This window comes from Dipodomys spectabilis, unplaced genomic scaffold (genome assembly GCF_019054845.1).
Source record: "Dipodomys spectabilis isolate Male_0828 unplaced genomic scaffold, ASM1905484v1 ptg000108l, whole genome shotgun sequence".
NCBI classification, from domain to species: Eukaryota; Metazoa; Chordata; class Mammalia; order Rodentia; family Heteromyidae; genus Dipodomys; species Dipodomys spectabilis.
The window spans coordinates 327,525-345,325 of NW_024870785.1; the positions used below are offsets into that span (position 1 = coordinate 327,525).

General features: G+C 47.0%; 1 protein-coding gene across 1 annotated transcript in view; it reads left to right on the top strand.

Annotated features, from left to right (window-relative positions):
• Positions 1 to 17,801, top strand: part of Aven (apoptosis and caspase activation inhibitor) — a 67,281-nt gene that overhangs the window by 43,779 nt on the left and 5,701 nt on the right. The window lies entirely within an intron of this gene.

Genomic DNA, 17,801 nt, shown 5'->3' on the forward strand with positions numbered 1-17,801 from the left:
GGGATAGTTCTTGTCCCAGGTGCTGTGCTCACCGGAGTGCACAGTAGGAGCCGTGGGCCTCTAGACAGAATGCCGTGACGGAATGGTGCTGGTACAGAGAGCTCCGGTGCCGTCTACTCCAGCTTAGAGTTGCCTTTGTGGGGCTAGAGGCAGATGGTGAACATCTCATTTTCCAACAAATACTGGCATACTGAGGGATCTAGATATCTGTGCCCCGGAGTGTTAGTGGTTAGTCATGCTAACCCTGGTGATTTTAGGTGTGCGTAGGTGTCTTCCTGCATAGTACTGCCCTATTAGGCATTGGTATGTAGTATGGTGGGTTGGCATTTTCAGCTCAACTATCTCAGAAAATTAGGTGAAATTGTCTTGTTCAAATGAATGCATGTTTATTATTTCTCTTCCCCTTTATGTTGTTTTGGGAGCCGTGTGTTGTGTGCATGTGTGTGTGTGCGTGTGTGTGCGTGTGTGTGTGTGCGTGTGTGTGTGTGTGTGTGTGATTTTTTTTTCCCCCTCCCTTTTGCCATCAGTCCTGGGGCTTGAACTCTGGGCCTGGGTACTGTCCCTGAGCTTCTTTTGCTCCAGGCTAGCACTCTACCACTTGAACCACAGCACTACTTCTGGCTTTTTCTGTTTATGTGGTTCTGAGGAATTGAATCCAGGGCTTCATGCATGCTAGACAAACACTCTACCACTAAGCCACCTTCCCAGCCCTGTGGATTTTTTTTAAAAAAATTAATATTTTTTCATCATTTCTGCAATTTCCTATCATTTTGGAGACCACTGAATGTGTTGATGTCTAACTCAGAGAGAAGATACTTAAATGGCAGTAAATGGGCCTTAATCCCACACTTTTGTGGTCAATAAACCCGACAGGTGCCACTGGTTACGGGTGCTCTACCTCGATAGGCAATGTGAGTGATTCAGGAGTTGTCTTCTAATAGTCCTGGAGTTGTCTTGTAAGCTGTATTGCTGTCTTTCCTAATGACTCCTAGAGGGAGTTTTTTCTTTTCACAGTTAAAAAGAATTTATTGTTAAGAGATGGGGTTTTCAAAATGAACTAAGCAACTCAATGGCAGCGATGGGAGGGAGGGAACAAGAGGGAAAGAGGGAACAGCTGATGCTATGCAAAACAAAAGAAATGTACAGATAACCCAATGTGGAAGAAATAACTGTATCGCAAAGCTCATAGAACTCATAAATGTTATGGACCGTGATAGACTATCTGCCCCAGGAAAGTTAGAATGTGTTTGTGACTTTAACTAAGCATCACTATCCCACAATACTGTGACATTTGGGAAATTATGTAACCACTTAATCACAATAAAAAAAAAGAGATGGGGTTTTGCTATGTTGTCCAGGCTGGCCTAAACTCCTAGGCTCAAATGATTCTCCTGCCTCACTGTACAAATAGCTGGACTAAGGATTTGTACCACTGGGTCTCGGTATCTTCCTTCCCTCCCTCCTTCCCTCCCTCCCTCCCTCCCTCCCTCCCTCCCTCCCTCCTTCCTTCTGTAGAAAACAGACTTATTTTGTTAACTGAAAATGTTACCATTAACCACATTTGTGAGCTACCATTATCTATATAGTTGCTCTTTTTTTAAAAGACTGACTTGCAATGCCAAGCCAGACAGGGAATTTCATTCCTTGCAGCCATGTAACCTCAAATGATCTAGAGATCTTGCCTTCGAAATTGGATGGATTTGAGCTCTGTTGCTGTGCTTACTTGGTGGAGATGCTGAATTATGTGTGGTAGGTGTTTAGGAAATTAATGTTTGGACTTGGTCTTATCCGGCTTTACAGGTGATTTCTCTGAGGAATATGAGAATCTTTCCCTGTAAAAATACTTTTCTTTCTGACTTGGAGACTACCAGACATTCCTCCTGTTCCCATGTCATGATCTTTCCTAAATTTTTTTTTTAGTCAGTCAAGAGGCCTGAACTCTGGGTCTGGGCGCTGTCCCTCAGCTCTTCAGCTCAAGGCTAGCACTCTACCACTTGAAACACAGCGCCACTTCTGGCTTTTTTCTGCTTATGTGGTGCAGGACCTCATAAATGCAAGGCAAGCATTCTACCACTTAGCCACCTTCCCAGCCCCCTGATTTCTTATAGCTGTGTATTGTCCATAGATAGATAGATACATACATACATATAAATATATATTATATACATATCTGTATATGTCTGTATATATCACTCTGTGAGACGTGGTTGTAGAACATGGGAAGTGAGCTTTCCCCGCAGTGTTCTCTACCTCTTTGCTTTTGTTCTAGGCTGACCCTAACTGGGTAGCTGCCTTTTCCCTCCCAGTTGGGAGCAGCCCCATAATAACAGCATCGTTGCTGGCTTGGGGGCGGCTGGTGCTATTGCAGTGTGCGTGGACCAGAGGTGCTGAGGCAAGAGGATTGTGAGTGAGCGACAGAGCAAGACCTTGTTTCAGACCACAAGTGGCTCTTAACCGTTACTCAAGGATTCAAGGAAGTGTACAGGTGAGGGTGGGGTTCCATCCACCGGGATAAGCCGAAGTCGGGCCCTTCATCCATTCCACCTTTACTTCCTTGCATTTACAGCACTGTGGATGAAATACACATGGAGGTTAGTCGTAGAGGTAATAGTAGACTTGGGTGGAAAGGACCAGGGTTCTTAGTGATCTTTTTTCTTTCTTCTTTTTTTTCTTGCTGGTCCTAGGGCTTGGACTCAGGGCCTGGACGCTGTTCCTGAGCCTCTCTCTGCTCAAGGCACAAAGGCACTGTACCACTTCTGGCTTTTTTTGAGTGATTTATTGTCGATAAGAGTCTCACAGATGCTGCTGCCCCAGCTGGCTTTGAACCGCAATTCTCAGATCTCAGTCTCCTGAGTAGCTAGGATTATAAGTGTGAGCCACCAGCACTTGGCTAAAAGTACAATTTTCTAAGACTGTATTATACAGGGACTGAATCGTGAAGAACCTCTTAGGCCAGGCCCGAGATCCTGAAGGCTTCCTGAGCCAGTGAAGATTTCAGCAGGGGAAGGACAAGATGAGCTTTGGAATTTGGAAGGTTTCAATCCGAGTGTAAGTTAGGAAAGATCTGGAACCAACAGACCTGGGGAAGGGAGGCCAGGAAGGACGCTTCTGTAGTAATCCAGAAATAGTGAAGGCCTGAGTGTGACTGAAGGTAGAGAAAGCGGCTTCTCCATAGTTCCCGTGTTACCAGATTCCTGGGCAGTTAGGGCCTGCCTGTGGAAACGACTCCAGCCACTGTGCCATGACGTTCCTGTTGACTGGATGTCTCTGGTGGTTGCTCGCTTAGGATTTATGACAAAAGTGATAAGAGACCTTCCAGAAGGTAGTCTGGCCGTGGCCATTAGGACTCCATGTGCTGTGCTTGCGCTGATGGAATTTGTGATAGGAAGTTTCTTGGTCACTGCCGTGGAGCTCTGGCTTCTTGGGACAGAGTGTGTCACTCTTGATGCGGAGGGGAGTCTGCCAGTTGTGCCTCACTAACCCACACCTAGCCTCTCTACATCTGCTTTAATGGGAGACGTTGTTGTTGCTTTTAATAGTTTTTCTGACCTTACAAGAAAACTTTTGGTCAGACTGGGAAGGTAGCTCAGTGGTAAAGTGCTCGCCTTGCATGCATGAGGTCCTGGGTTTGATTCCTCAGCACCATGTAAGCAGAAAAAGCCAGAAGTGGCGCTGTGGCTCAAGTGGTAGAGCGCTAGCCTTGAAGAGCTGAGGGACAGCGCCTAGTCCCAGAGTTCAGGTCCCACAACCAACCAAAAAAAACAAGCAAACAAACAAACTATTTTGCCTGGCATACAGGTATTGTTGTGTTTACTGTTATAAAAACTTTGCCGAGGGAAGCATTGTTCCACATAAATCTTACCTTCTCCCACGACTTGGAGGAAGAGAACTCCAGAGTTGCTTGGTTCACTGAACTAACTGAGCACTATGTACGAACAGCTTGGGGCAGGGACTGTGTCCTGATTAACCGCATACTCCTTCAGTTTCTGCAGCAGCGATGTTGGTTGGGCTGGGTAGGTGCATGCGGGAAGCAGAGGGCTTTGCCTGTGAGCCACACTCAGGACTGGGCAAGCCTTCTGTCACCTGTGTCGAGTAGCTTTCTGCTCCGTGTTGGCTGCTTACGGCCTATCAACATTACTTGAAGATTTGGGACAAAAGAAATAAGTTTAAACCACTTTTTAAATATTGTGGTTAAAAACAAACATTTATCATGACCTTGTTAAATGTAAATAGTCCTGCTGCATTAAGCCAGTAGTGGGTTTGTTTTAATCGTTCAGGTGTGCAGCCCTGTAGTGGTGGAGTCTGCTACCTCTGCCGTCCCTCCCTCAGCCCAAGGACCGTCTGTCCACCTTCATGACTGAGAATCGAAGCACATGTGCTTGTGCTTCGTTAGTGTCATATTCTGTGGTTTGTTCATGTTGGAGCACACGCCTGGCTCACTCTGTTGAGTGTCGTATTCTGTGGTTTGTTCATGTTGGAGCACACGCCTGGCTCACTCCGTTGAGTGTCCTATTCTGTGGTTCGTTCATGTTGGAGCACACGCCTGGCTCACTCCGTTGAGTGTCGTATTCTGTGGTTTGTTCATGTTGGAGCACACGCCTGGCTCACTCCGTTGAGTGTCGTATTCTGTGGTTTGTTCATGTTGGAGCACACGCCTGGCTCACTCCGTTGAGTGTCATATTCTGTGGTTCGTTCGTGTTGGAGCATACGCCTGGCTCACTCTGTTGAGTGTCATATTCTGTGGTTCATTCATGTTGGAGCACACGCCTGGCTCACTTTGTTGAGTGTCATATTCTGTGGTTCATGTTGGAGCACACGCCTGGCTCACTCCGTTGAGTGTCGTATTCTGTGGTTCATTCATGTTGGAGCATATGACAGATTTCTTCCCTTTTTAAGACTTAAGTAGTACTCCACTGTATTGTGACTTCACATTTTGTTTATTCACCAGTCAACAGATACTTGGGTTGCTTCTTCATCTTGGGTGTTGGGAACAGTACTGCTTTGGACGTGTGTCTAAGTGTTGTTTGGAGACTCAGCTTTCAATGCCTTTGGGTGTGTGCCCAGGTATGGGATTTCTGGACCATATGGTAGTTTTAGTTTTGGATTTTCTGAGGAAACTCCCTATTGTTTCCCATGGCAAATGTGCCATTTTACAATTCTAGATTTTCCACATAACTTACCAACACTCAAAGATGGTCATTTTTCTGCTAAGTAAGTGAGTTGTGGTATTGAATCTACATTTTCATTGCATTTCAAAGGTAAAACAGAAGACTTGAAGTTAACTTGAGTTTGGGGGCTGATTTTCTAATGAAAATAGTTCTTCAGTGGAGCTTTTGACAAGTTTTTTGGCTGTGGGGCCTGAACTCTGGGCCTGGGCACTGTCCCTCAGCTCTTCAGCTCAAGGCTAGTGTTCTACCACTTGAGCCACAGCGCCACTTCCAGCTTTTTCTGCTTATGTGGTGCTGAAGAATTGAACCCAGGGCCTCATGCATGCAAGGCAAGCGCTCTACCACTGAGCCACCTTCCTAACTTTTGAGAAGTTCATAACTCAGAATCATCAGAATAACATGTACATACCATAAACATAAACACCTGCTTTCCAACTGGACCCTTGGCTTTTGCCTGTAATCCTAGCTACTTGGGAGGCTAAGAATGGGAGAATTAATTTGATTTGAGGACACATTTGTGGGACCCATTCGCTCTCTTTCTCTCCCTCTCTTCCTGTAGTATTGAGGTTTGAACGCAGGGCCTTGTGCTTGCCAGGCAAGATGTGTATAAACTGTCAATCTAGGTATAGCAGAAAGCCTAAAATAGGTGGATTGTGGTCCACGTGGGCTATGGCAGGAAGTGAGAAGCAATCTCAAAAGTAATCTGTGCAAAAGAGGGGCTTAGCAGTAGGATGCCTACTAGCAAGGGAGCAGCCCTGAGCTCACCCTATCAGTGAAAGCGAGCAGAGCCGTCCTCCCAAAGCAGCATGTCACCAGGTACCACTCCACTTACACACGTGGTCGCATAAGGTTGAGTAGACTTCTGAGTGTGTCAGCAACAGAGGGCTTCCTAAAAGCCAGGCGTTTTTCCTGACAGCGTGAAGGTGGGTGTCAGTGTGAGCTGACAGCAGGAAGAGCGTGCATTAATGACAAGGAAGTGAAGACGCCTGGAGAGGCCCCTGGCTGTACCAGAGTTTGGAGAGACGCAGGAGGTGGGAGAGGACCCAGCACAGGGGTAGACTCCCTCTGAAGGCCTCACTCACTGGCCAGGACCCACCCACTGCAAGGTGGGGCAAGGCGTGGTCCCTTGGCCTAAACACCTCCCCGCAGCAGCCCCCAGGCCTGTCACCTCGCACGGCTTCCCTGCACGTACATGAAGTCTAAACACCGCAGAGAGTGTCTTGAGACCGGTCTGTATTTATTTCTCTTGGCTTCTGATTTAAATTATCCCTTTTGTAGTTTGTTTTACTTCTAATATAGAGTGTGAAGTTCCCCAAACTGAAATGAAAACAATAAGAACGTGGCTGTGACAGGCTCATGTGGATTCCTAGTCTGGTGGCCATGGTTTGGTGGTAGGTTTTAGTTGACGTGACAGGGAAAGCCCTGTAAAAGATGCACCTGGTTTAGTTTCAGCAATTTTTTTTTTTTTTTTTCAGTCTGCTTTTTAAAAAGACAGATAGGTTCACTGAGACCACTATTGCCAAATCTTTATTAGGGTTACTACACAGCAATGCTAAAAAAGCAAATGGATCAAGACAGGGGCTCACCAGTATTAAAAAGATAATGGAGCAGAGAGAGGGTCATTTTGACAGATTGAGCCCTACAGTTGGGAAAAATTTTTTTTTTTCATTCTATATGTTAGAATTGACAGGTTACGGATGATTAGAAAGAGAAGGAATGTTCTTTGTGGTGGTCTCTACTTTAGAATGACCAGGTCACAGGCATTGGTTACATGTAGAAGGATGCTCTTTGTATTCTCTGATAGCAAACTGGCTTCCTCTTTTGTCTTTAAACAATGATGGAAAGGTTGAAAGCACTATCTAGTTGTGATTCAGCCTGGCCTAGGGTGACACTGTTTTTCTGAACTCCATCTGAGTAGGCATGACATTGGCATGAGGATTCAGCTGCGGTGTCTTAGTCCTTCTGTTTTGGTGGTGTTTGTTTTGTGGCTGTCATGGTCCAGGCCCAGCTTACTTTCTGAGCCTGTAGGATCAGGGAGGTGCCAGAGCCTTTGGGAAGCTGGGCAGGCCCCTCAGACCCCACATGTCCTCTCTGAGCACAGTGCTACTCCCGTAGTGTAGAGCAAGAGCGGGGGACCGGAAGAGGCCCTGCTTTCTGTAATCTCACCGCGGCGTGACCTGTGGGAGGAGTCTCGGTGCCGGGAGCTTCTCTGTGTTCTTTCCTCACACGCTGTTTGTCATGTCTATCTCAGACCGGCAGGGCCAGTCATTTTCCAGCCATTTGAATAGGATCCAAGTAAGAAGTGCGGTTGTCTCGGGAATTCTCCTGTTTTCCTAGTAACTAGTAACATCTGTGGGTGCAGACCTTTCTTGGGAATCTGGTGTTCATTCACTGAGCGCATGCAGAGCCGACCGAATTCCATGTGGCTTCTCAGTGTGCGTCCACTGGTGGATGTGGAGATTCTCAACTATCTTGGGTTTGGACGTAGTAAGCCTGTCCAACTTGGGTATATATTGTCTATGAAGCAGTGGATATTATCGAGGGATCGCAGGTTCTCAGGACACATTTGTGTTGGCAGAGGGAGCTTCCTGGTAGAGGTGTTGCTCTTAGTGAGTGATCTGCATCTCAGAATCATCACACATGCTTCCGTTCTGGAATCTGTCCACGTGGACCTTGTGGAAAATACTTCTCGGTGTCCCTCACTGCTCTTGGGCTAACTCTTGTTGAAGTGTTGGCTTTGCCAAGTGAGTATGAAGAGTCTGGGTGTTTTACCCTTTCCTCGGTCTCTTTCCTGTCAGGAAGCATAGTTTTGCTATGATGGGCTATTTTCTGTTGCAGATTTGCTCTGCTGCTAGCCAGGAGAAAAAGGGGTCTTTTGCCTTCTGCTTACTCTGAATTCTTGTGACCAAGCTCTTTATTATGAAAGAAAAGATGAAATAAGATAATTAAATTTAATCACATGGTTTTTAGTGAGCAGAGATATTCAACATAGTTTCTTTTGGCAAATAAAAAGGTTTAAAGGAAATTAAGGTTCCTTTAATTAGATGGTAATGCACCAACTGAAATATCCTCAAAATGAATCAATACCAATGATCTTATAAACGGACTTACTGTTTGAATTTCAGTTCTGGTCTCTTAAAGAGGGCAATTTTTTGGGATCATACTTTGAGTAATTCCCTCCTTGTTTCACCTGCCTGTCATTTTTTTGTCATTGTGAGAGAAAGAAGAAAGAAAAAGTGCCTGTAGGAAGTTGTAACCTTGGTTTCTTTCATGGAATCTGCTGGAGGAAGGAGGGGATGTTTAAAAATCATGGTACCATGTACCCATCCACCAGGCCTCAGCCTTAACATAGAAGCAGATCCATTCACTCTGAGGTTCACGTGTAACAGGACAGCCCTAGTCTTATTTTTTGGATTCACTGTGACTTGCTCCTAGTGTTTTTACTTCACATTTTTAAGTAGTTATTCAAAGAGTTTTAATTCCACAAGTCACCCTACTGTTACATGTTGAGTAACAAAGCATGAGCCTGGGACCTGGGTTCATGATGGTAAACCTAGCTACTCAGAGAATGAGGTTTGAGGATTAGAGTTCAGCTAGCCAAAGTAGAAGTCGACAAGACTTCGTCTTCAGTTAATACGACAGGAAGAAAGCAAAAGGAAAAGCTGGACTGGAGGTACAGCTCAAGTAGGAGAGGTAATAAAGCTCTCTTTAAGGACCAGTGAAGTTGTGTGTGCATGTGCATGACTGCACACATGTGTGTTTGTGTTTTTCTTTTCTTTTTTTTGGTGCTGGTCATGGGGTTTGAACTCAGGGCCTGAGTGCTGTCTCTGAGCTTTTTTGCTTAAGGCTAGTGTTCTTCCACATGAGTTTACAGCTCCATTTCTGGCTTTTTGGTGGACTCTCCAGCCCAGGCTAGCTTTGAACTTGGGTTCTCAGATCTCAGCCTCTGGAGTAGCTACGATTACAGATGTGAGCCATGACATCCAGCTGCTGGTGTATATGAAGCATACGAAACAGGGGTATTCTGACACACGGTGACTTTGTCACACACGGCTATTCAACCCTTTGCTCTCAGCCCACCGCCCTCTGGAGGGATATTGTCACAGGAGACTCACAGAACAGTGCTCTGATTCTTGTCTTACATGACTGGTCATTGAGATGCTATTAGGAGTCAGGTCTTTATTCTCCTAATAAAACTGTCTCAATCTAGAAACATAGATCTGCTTACTTCTGGAAGACTAAGACAAAGGCCAGAGAAAGATGGCAGAAGATGGTTTGTGATATGTTTGGAAAACATTTGTAGGTTTTTTTTCCTTGCCGCTTGAGAGACTTCCTAGGTCATGTGAGAACAGTTTCCCAGCGGGTACCTCAGATACTAGTGCATTCATTGGGCTCTGGGTGTGTCTAAAGACCAGGAGTGTCTTCAGTAGAACCACACATGCTTGTTCAGTTCCATACATATGCTCACGAGTGCACATCCACGCAGGCATGTGAGGGTCAGGCCGCTCCGCTTTGCTGTGTGTTCGGGACACTGTGTCTTCCATTTATCACCTGCTGCTAATGTTCAGCAGCAGAATTAAATTGACATTTGTTAAAGAACATTTTATCTGTCTTTGAAAAGGGTAGTAAAGAATAATTAGTCATAGTAAGGACTTTTTTTTTTCAATTTTGTGTGCAAATTTAGGTTGCTTGCTGAAACATTCTAATTTTGCGATAGTGATAGAGAATTCCTGATTTGTTTAAGTGGTTTAAATCTGCAAGCTCTTGGCAGCATCTGGATCTAGCAGCCTTGCACACTGGCCTTCTGTGCATGGGTAACTCGAAGCTGTCCCAGCACCAGTCCCCCGCCTTGGACTCAGAAGTAGGCCCCAGTTCTGCTGGTTAAAGGCCATGAAGTGTGGACACCTGCCGAAAATAATTATTCTCAGTGTCCAACAGAGTGCTGATCATCATGATGCCTTCAAAAGTATTAGTGTGCCATTTTATGCATGAGAGATGGGGGCGGGAGGAGAGGCGTCCGGTGGGGGAGGGCATGCTGCCCTCTCCGTCCATCGGGCCTCCCACAGTGTCCTGCAGGACTGACTCTTGGCCACCCTGTGTCTCTTCCTATGAAGTGAGAAAGGGCCTTGGGTGGGCTGGACATTTCACAAGGGAGCTGTCCTGGCTTTCCTCCTGCTGGTTGTGAAGTCCATGCAGATGCTTGCCCTGTCGTGGTGGGAGGGAGAGCGTGGAGGGCCTCTCGAGGGTCCTCACCAGGCGACGCTGGCCGCTGGACGCACGGGTCTCAATCCACCTGGCTGGTTTGTTTGACTGTGCTTGCTCTGTATTTTCTTTGTTTTTTTTTTTGGTCTGTCCTTTCCAGCAAGTGGTTTTGAGACAGACATCTTACTAGATGTTTGGCAAAGTTCACAACCCCCTTACAGCTTCCCACGTTGTCCGTTTCTAACACTTGGGAAGCCCCCTGTCGGCAGGGCTCAGAGAGGTGGAAGGAAGAAGTTCCTCACACAGATACTAGGGGACCCCAGGCATGTTCCATTTCATCTGATTTCCATTACAAACAAATGTTCTAGCACTTAAAAATAGTCTAGATGCAAAGCTGCATTTGTTTTTAATTGTTAATAAACAAAAGAGCTTATAATTGTATCTATTTGATATATTACAGTATTTTTAGCTTTAATTTTTGTTGTCTTTGGGTTGGTTCTGGGGCTTGAACTCAGGCCCGGGGCCCTGGTGCTGAGCTAATTTGCTCAAGGCTAGCACTGTTAGCTCCACTTCTGGATTTTTTGGTAGTTTATTAGAGATAAGTCTTACAGACTTTCCTGCTGGGCTGGCTTGAAAGCCTGATTGATCCTCATATCTCAGCCTCTTGAGTGAAAGTTGTTCTGGTATTAGATATTCAGATGATGTTAGCTGATAGCACACGGGAGCAGAATGTCTCCCACTTGCATGGGTGGCTTAGCTCTGAGGAGCATGTGCTGACCGTGCCTGCAGTAGGAAGCCTTACGGCGGGACAGCTTCTTTCCTGCATCACTAGTGCTCACTGGCGGTGAGGCCAGGGCAGAAGGTAGCCCAGCCACTGTCAGTGAGCCAGCTTTTACTTGAGTGTGCTCACATTCTTTGTGTTTTCTCTGTTTGGTTCACTTTTTGTCTTTTTTCTTGCTTTCTGGCCCGTTGTTTAATTTTCCTTGTCTTTAAGGACCACAGCCACAGAAAATCCACTTGACTTTCAAATGTAGACACATGGTTTTTTCCTGCACATATTCCTGAGAAACAGAGTTCTGTAAAATCACGGCTAGAATGAAACCACTGAGAATGTCTACCCGCACTCCAGTACACACACACACATACATACAACAAGTAACACATACACACTTACACACAGCACAGACAAAACCAAAGTCTAGCTTATGTGGAGGCGTTGGAGGCACATCCCAAGAAGAGGCGATCAAGACTGCTGCGGTTGTTTCTTTTTTTTTTTTTTTTTACAGTCGTGGGGCCTGAACTCTGGGCCTGGGCACTATCCCTCAGCTCTTCAGCTCTACCACTTGAACCACAGCGCCACTTCCAGCCTTTTTTTTTTTTCTGCTTATGTGGTGCTGAGGAATCGAACCCAGGGCCTCATGCATGCAAGGCAAGCGCTCTACCGCTGAGCCACCTTCCCAGCCCGTGCTGCGGTTGTTTCTTAAAGTACTAGATACTGCAGTGAGTCTGAAGCAGCTTCAAAGCCAGCAAGATCATGGCAGGGGGCGGGGCAGGGGATGGCCCTGTCTCTGTCACTGTGGGATGGTCCCGCCTCTGTCACTGTGGGGGGTAGTCCTGCTAGTCCTGCTTTGTGTCTCAGTTCTGTCACTCTGGAGAGTGGCTGCTGCCATCTTCTCCGGCTGGTCCCTTCCATACCTTGTGGTAGTCTCCTATGGGCCACGCCCCGATCCTGCTAAGTGATCCCTTTGTGTTTTTGAATAGCTGATTTGTACATAGTAAACATAGTGAACAAAACCTCTGTGTCCAGGGATAAGTATCTGTACGGGAGACTCAAGTGGGGAACCTAGCAAACACAAAAGCCCTGAGTTCAAACCCAGTACTGCCAAAACCAAAAATAGAAGATACAGCCACAGTAGAATTATATTCACCCTCATAAAGGAACACATTCTCACACTGAAGCATAGAGTGACCCAAGAAAGTGCGCGTATAGGTGTCTATATACCTGCATAATTTGGTGTAAACTTGTTACCACTACCTCAGTGCTGTATTTTAGGCTTTAAAGTAATGAGAGAGACATTATTTTTCTGATTCAGTGTTCCCTTTTCCACACGAGGCATGGAGATCTCAGGAATGAATGTGCTTTGTGGAGAGATGACCTTCCAGATCCCAGAGGCTCCCAGGGACACATTTCCTACAGAACAATGATAAGTACAGAGAAGAGGGCTGAGAGGCAGGCGGGAGGTGGAGGGCTTAGCTTTCAATGCAGCCGGCTGTGCAGGACCAGACCCATGAATAGCTGTGACCTTGGCATTCTCACTGAATTCAGTGGAAATGCTGTCATTTAATTCTCTTTTCTGTGTCCTTAACAGCACATGACTTGTAATTGTGTGTAAAACACAGCCAAGCTGTGATTTGAAGGTCCTTAGTTTTTACAAGATTGAGTCATTATGTGCTCTTGGAACATACTTTGGGAGAGATGAATTTCCTTGGAGAATATTTTTTTCTGCAAGTTACTTTACTAAATTTCATTTGGCAGCTCACAAGTCAGCAATAAGAAAGGTTCAGTTGAGCAACTAAGCAAATACTTGGAATCCATGTTGCATTTTCAAGGGAACTCTTCTTCTGCAGATGAATGAGTCTGTGAAACATGGCAACGTGTTGCCCTCTCTAGCTCTATACCATGTGGTCTCCATGGGTGGAGGAAACTGGCTTGGGCACCGTGGCTGCCGGCGTGCAGAGGGGAGGGGAGTGGGCTTCCGTGGGAGGCATCGCGGTGGGCCCGGACATCTGCTGCGCTGTGAAGGATTAGATGGGTCCAGTCTGTCCGTGGGGGAGGACAGTTTCATTCGTGCGCCCTCCTCATTAGAGGTTCTGTTGTCCAGATCTTTGTTCACACCTTGGATCCTCCTTTGACCGACACCATGTACAGATCGGTTCCAGGGTTTTACTGCAGCCTTGTCTGTCTGAAGGTTGATCCTAGACTCCACTCTCATCTTGGGGTCCAGTGGCCTTTTGGAGACGATTATCTGAGATAGTTTACTAGATTGTCACCCGCTATTTCAGGGCACACAGCCAGGTTCTACATTCCAGAACATTGTTAGCACCTTCTCTCATAAAGCCTAGAACCTAAACACTAGGTACCAGGGTGTAGCTGGCTTTCCCTTCCACCAAACCAGTGCCCACGAGGGGCGCATCCTCCTATGGGAAGCTGGGTGTGGACACTTGATGCTCAGGGGCCTGGGGGGCCCCACGGCTGGTGAGGAAGCTTCCTGCGCACAGCATGAGACTCCCTCACCCGTGTTCTTGTCAACGTTATGGTCGGTCTCCCCGGGGGCTTGCCTCGGGCAACCATTGAGGTGGGGGACATCCTCGACTCTGGTTGTCAGGACCCCGCACCCAGCCATGCCTCCTGGGGGAGAATGGCCCCGAAGGAGGCCAGTTGCAGCGGTTGGGTGGTCTCTGCTGCTGCTGGTGTGCACTGGCCCAGGCAGTGTGCACAGACTGGCTCCTGTCTCTTTCTGTGCTCTTGCTTGGAAGTGCACGGGAGGCTCTACGGGTTCATTGCTGCTTTGGGCTGGCTCAGCTCCATTTTGATGGTGGTGCTGAAGGCTCCTCTAGAAGTGAAAGCTGCTAGTTTCGCTCACAGGCTTTTTGTAAGCCAGAGGTGTCTGTGGAATTGTAGCACAGCTGGGCCCTGAGCCTCTGACTTCTGGACGTTTACAGTGAGTAGGCTGGAGTGTCCTCTCTCTCACCAACACTACTTAACACACTTTAAATAGCTGTGTAGATGATTCAATTGCCCTAAAGTTTCTCCTAGAAGGAGAAATTCTTAATTTCTTAGTTTTTCACGTTTACCGACGTCGCCCACATATCACCTGTCAGGACACTAAATGTGTTTTTGTTGTGGAGAACTCACACGAGTCTAGCAGAGTGCGGGGGAGATGGCTTTTGGTCAGCCAGTGACTGAGTTATTAGTGCAGTACTGGGTGCTGGCAGCGCTGTGTGTGGCACATGCAGCTGTATTGCCATGTCCTTGAGCCCCTCTGCAGCCTTCCAGAGCTAGTGTACCCCAAAGCTCCCTGGCCCTTCAGAGAATTGGCTGTTTCTCTGGATTGCCTTACCTCTTGTTTGGTTCCGTTCCAAAAGTAACATGTGCTTGTTGTCTTCAAAGGAAAATGAAGCTTTCTGTATTCTATAGAAAGGAAAAGTCTCCTTCACTTCATCCCCAGTGAGATACTCGCTTAAAATTGCACTTCGTCTTGACTCCTTTCAGTGCATCAATTCGTATTTTGTGTACATATATGAATTTCATATATATCTTTTTTTTTTTTTTTGGTGGGTCATGGGTCTTGAACTCTGGGCCTGGACGCTGTCCCTCAGCTCTTCAGCTCAAGGCTAGCGCTCTACCGCTTGAGCCACAGCGCCACTTCCGGTTTTCTAGTGGTTTATTGGAGATAAGGGTCTCATAGACTTTCCTTGCCCAGGCTGGCTTTGAACCGTGATCCTCAGATCTCAGCCTCCTGAGCTCTCGTGTGAGGAGATTGTGTGTGGTCTCTTAAGTGGCAGAGGGAGGAAGAGAGTGTGTTTTCATAGACTGAGCAGTGATGACTTTGAGTACACAGGGGTGGTGAGTGCAGTGACGGTTCAGACATCACCAAGCTGAAGAAGGTGTCCAGTGGTGGTGCACACCCTCACATCTGACGGTGTGCTCTCGGGTGACGGTACACACCTCACATCTGACGGTGTGCTCTCGGGTGACGGTGCACACCTCACATCTGATGGTGTGCTCTCGGGTGACGGTACACACCTCACATCTGACAACATCTGACGGTGTGCTCTCGGGTGACGGTGCACACCTCACATCTGACAACATCTGACGGTGTGCTCTCGGGTGACGGTACACACCTCACATCTGACAACATCTGACGGTGTGCTCTCGGGTGACGGTACACACCTCACATCTGACAACATCTGACGGTGTGCTCTCGGGTGACGGTACACACCTCACATCTGACGGTGTGCTCTCGGGTGACGGTGCACACCTCACATCTGACAACATCTGACGATGTGCTCTCGGGTGACGGTACACACCTCACATCTGACAACATCTGACGATGTGCTCTCGGGTGACGACGGTACACACCTCACATCTGACAACATCTGACGATGTGCTCTCGGGTGACGACGGTACACACCTCACATCTGACAACATCTGACGGTGTGCTCTCGGGTGACGGTACACACCTCACATCTGACGGTGTGCTCTCGGGTGACGGTACACACCTCACATCTGACGGTGTGCTCTCGGGTGACGGTACACACCGGCACATCTGACGGTGTGCTCTCGGGTGACGGTACACACCTCACATCTGACAACATCTGACGGTGTGCTCTCGGGTGACGACGGTACACACCTCACATCTGACGGTGTGCTCTCGGGTGACGGTACACACCTCACATCTGACAACATCTGACGATGTGCTCTCGGGTGACGGTACACACCTCACATCTGACAACATCTGACGGTGTGCTCTCGGGTGACGGTACACACCTCACATCTGACAACATCTGACGATGTGCTCTCGGGTGACGGTACACACCTCACATCTGACAACATCTGACGGTGTGCTCTCGGGTGACGGTACACACCTCACATCTGACGGTGTGCTCTCGGGTGACAGTGCACACCTCACATCTGACGGTGTGCTCTCGGGTGACGGTGCACACCTCACATCTGACAACATCTGACGGTGTGCTCTCGGGTGACGGTACACACCTCACATCTGACAACATCTGACGGTGTGCTCTCGGGTGACGGTACACACCCGCACATCTGACGGTGTGCTCTCGGGTGACGGTGCACACCTCACATCTGACGGTGTGCTCTCGGGTGACGGTGCACACCTCACATCTGACGGTGTGCTCTCGGGTGACGGTACACACCGGCACATCTGGTGGCATGCTGTCCGAGTGTCCTGTTTGGGAAGTGCGCCATTCTTTCTGCTCATGTTACTGTGTTGTGGGGAAAGAATTCTGGATGATAATGTGTGTTGTAGGACCTCTGTTTCTAAGGGTCATAGTTTTGACAAATACTGAGTAGCTGGGATTCCAGGCGTGGGCCACAGGCGCCGGCTATCTTTCATTTTTAAAGGAGCTTTGTACTGATTTTTGCAATGGAAGTATGGTATTTAACGGTCCCTTTTCCCTCACCCCCTCCTTCTTTACCAGCATTTGCTGTTTCTTAGTTACGGCCTCTGATTTACATTTCCTTTGTGGCTAGGGATGTTGAATATTTCTTCATGTATCTATTGGCAGTTTGTAATTCTTGAGAACTACCTGTTCAGTTTGTTTGCTAAATTATTAATTGGATTATTCTTTTTGTTTAGTTTTTAAATTTTGTATATATTGTTATGAATCCTTATCTGATGAATATCTGAGAAAGATTTTCTCCCATTCTATAATCTGTCTCCATTCTGGTCACTTAATTGCTTTGCAGAAGCTTTGTACTTTAGGTCAATCCCATTTGTCAATTATTACCTATTTCTTGAGCTGTTAGTGTCTTATTCCTGTATCTCTCACCCAAGCCTTTGTCTTCAAGTGTTTTCTGATAGTACCAAAGTTTCAGGTCTTACATTAAGGTCTTTGAGCTACTTTGAACTGATGTTTGCTTGGGGGTCTAGTTTCAACCTTCTAGAGATGGTGGATATTGAGCCTTTGTCAATGATTGGGTGACTATAGCTTAGGGGCTTATTTCTAGATCTTCTTTTCTATTTCATTGGTACACAGGCCTATTTTGTATGTGTGAGTGAATGCATGTGCCAGTACTGGAGCTTGAGCTCAGGGCCTCAAGCTCACTCACCTTGCTCACCACGGTACTCTACCACTTGAGCCACCTGTCCAGCCCAGCATTTTGCTAGTGAGTTGGAGATAAGAGTCTCAAAGGAGTTGCATTTAACAAAGCAGTTTATGAATACAGACATCTTCCAGGTCACCCTTCCCACATTCTCACCCATCCCTCTACCCACCTTCCCTCACTCGTAATTCTGTAGGGTACGCATTCTCCCCCTCTTCTCTTTTCATTTGTCCACCCCTCTCCCCTTGGCCTCACCTCAGCCCTTTCAGCACCAGCCACTGGTGCTAAACTTGGACTTTGTAAGGAATTTCGCAATTTGAGTTCTCCCTTGAATCTGCGGCATTTCAGTTAATACATATGCATATACTTGCACACAGCACTCAGTGTAATTAGGAGTTTGTAAGCTAACTCTGGCTTCACATCTAAGGGAGAACATGGATCCTTTGTCTCTCCAGGCTTGACATCCTTCACTTAATTTTTCTCAGGTCTTTCCATTTCTTTACAGATGGTACAATATCATTCTTTCTAATGGATGACTGAAATTCCACTGTGTCTCCCCTGAGGGCATCTGGGCTATG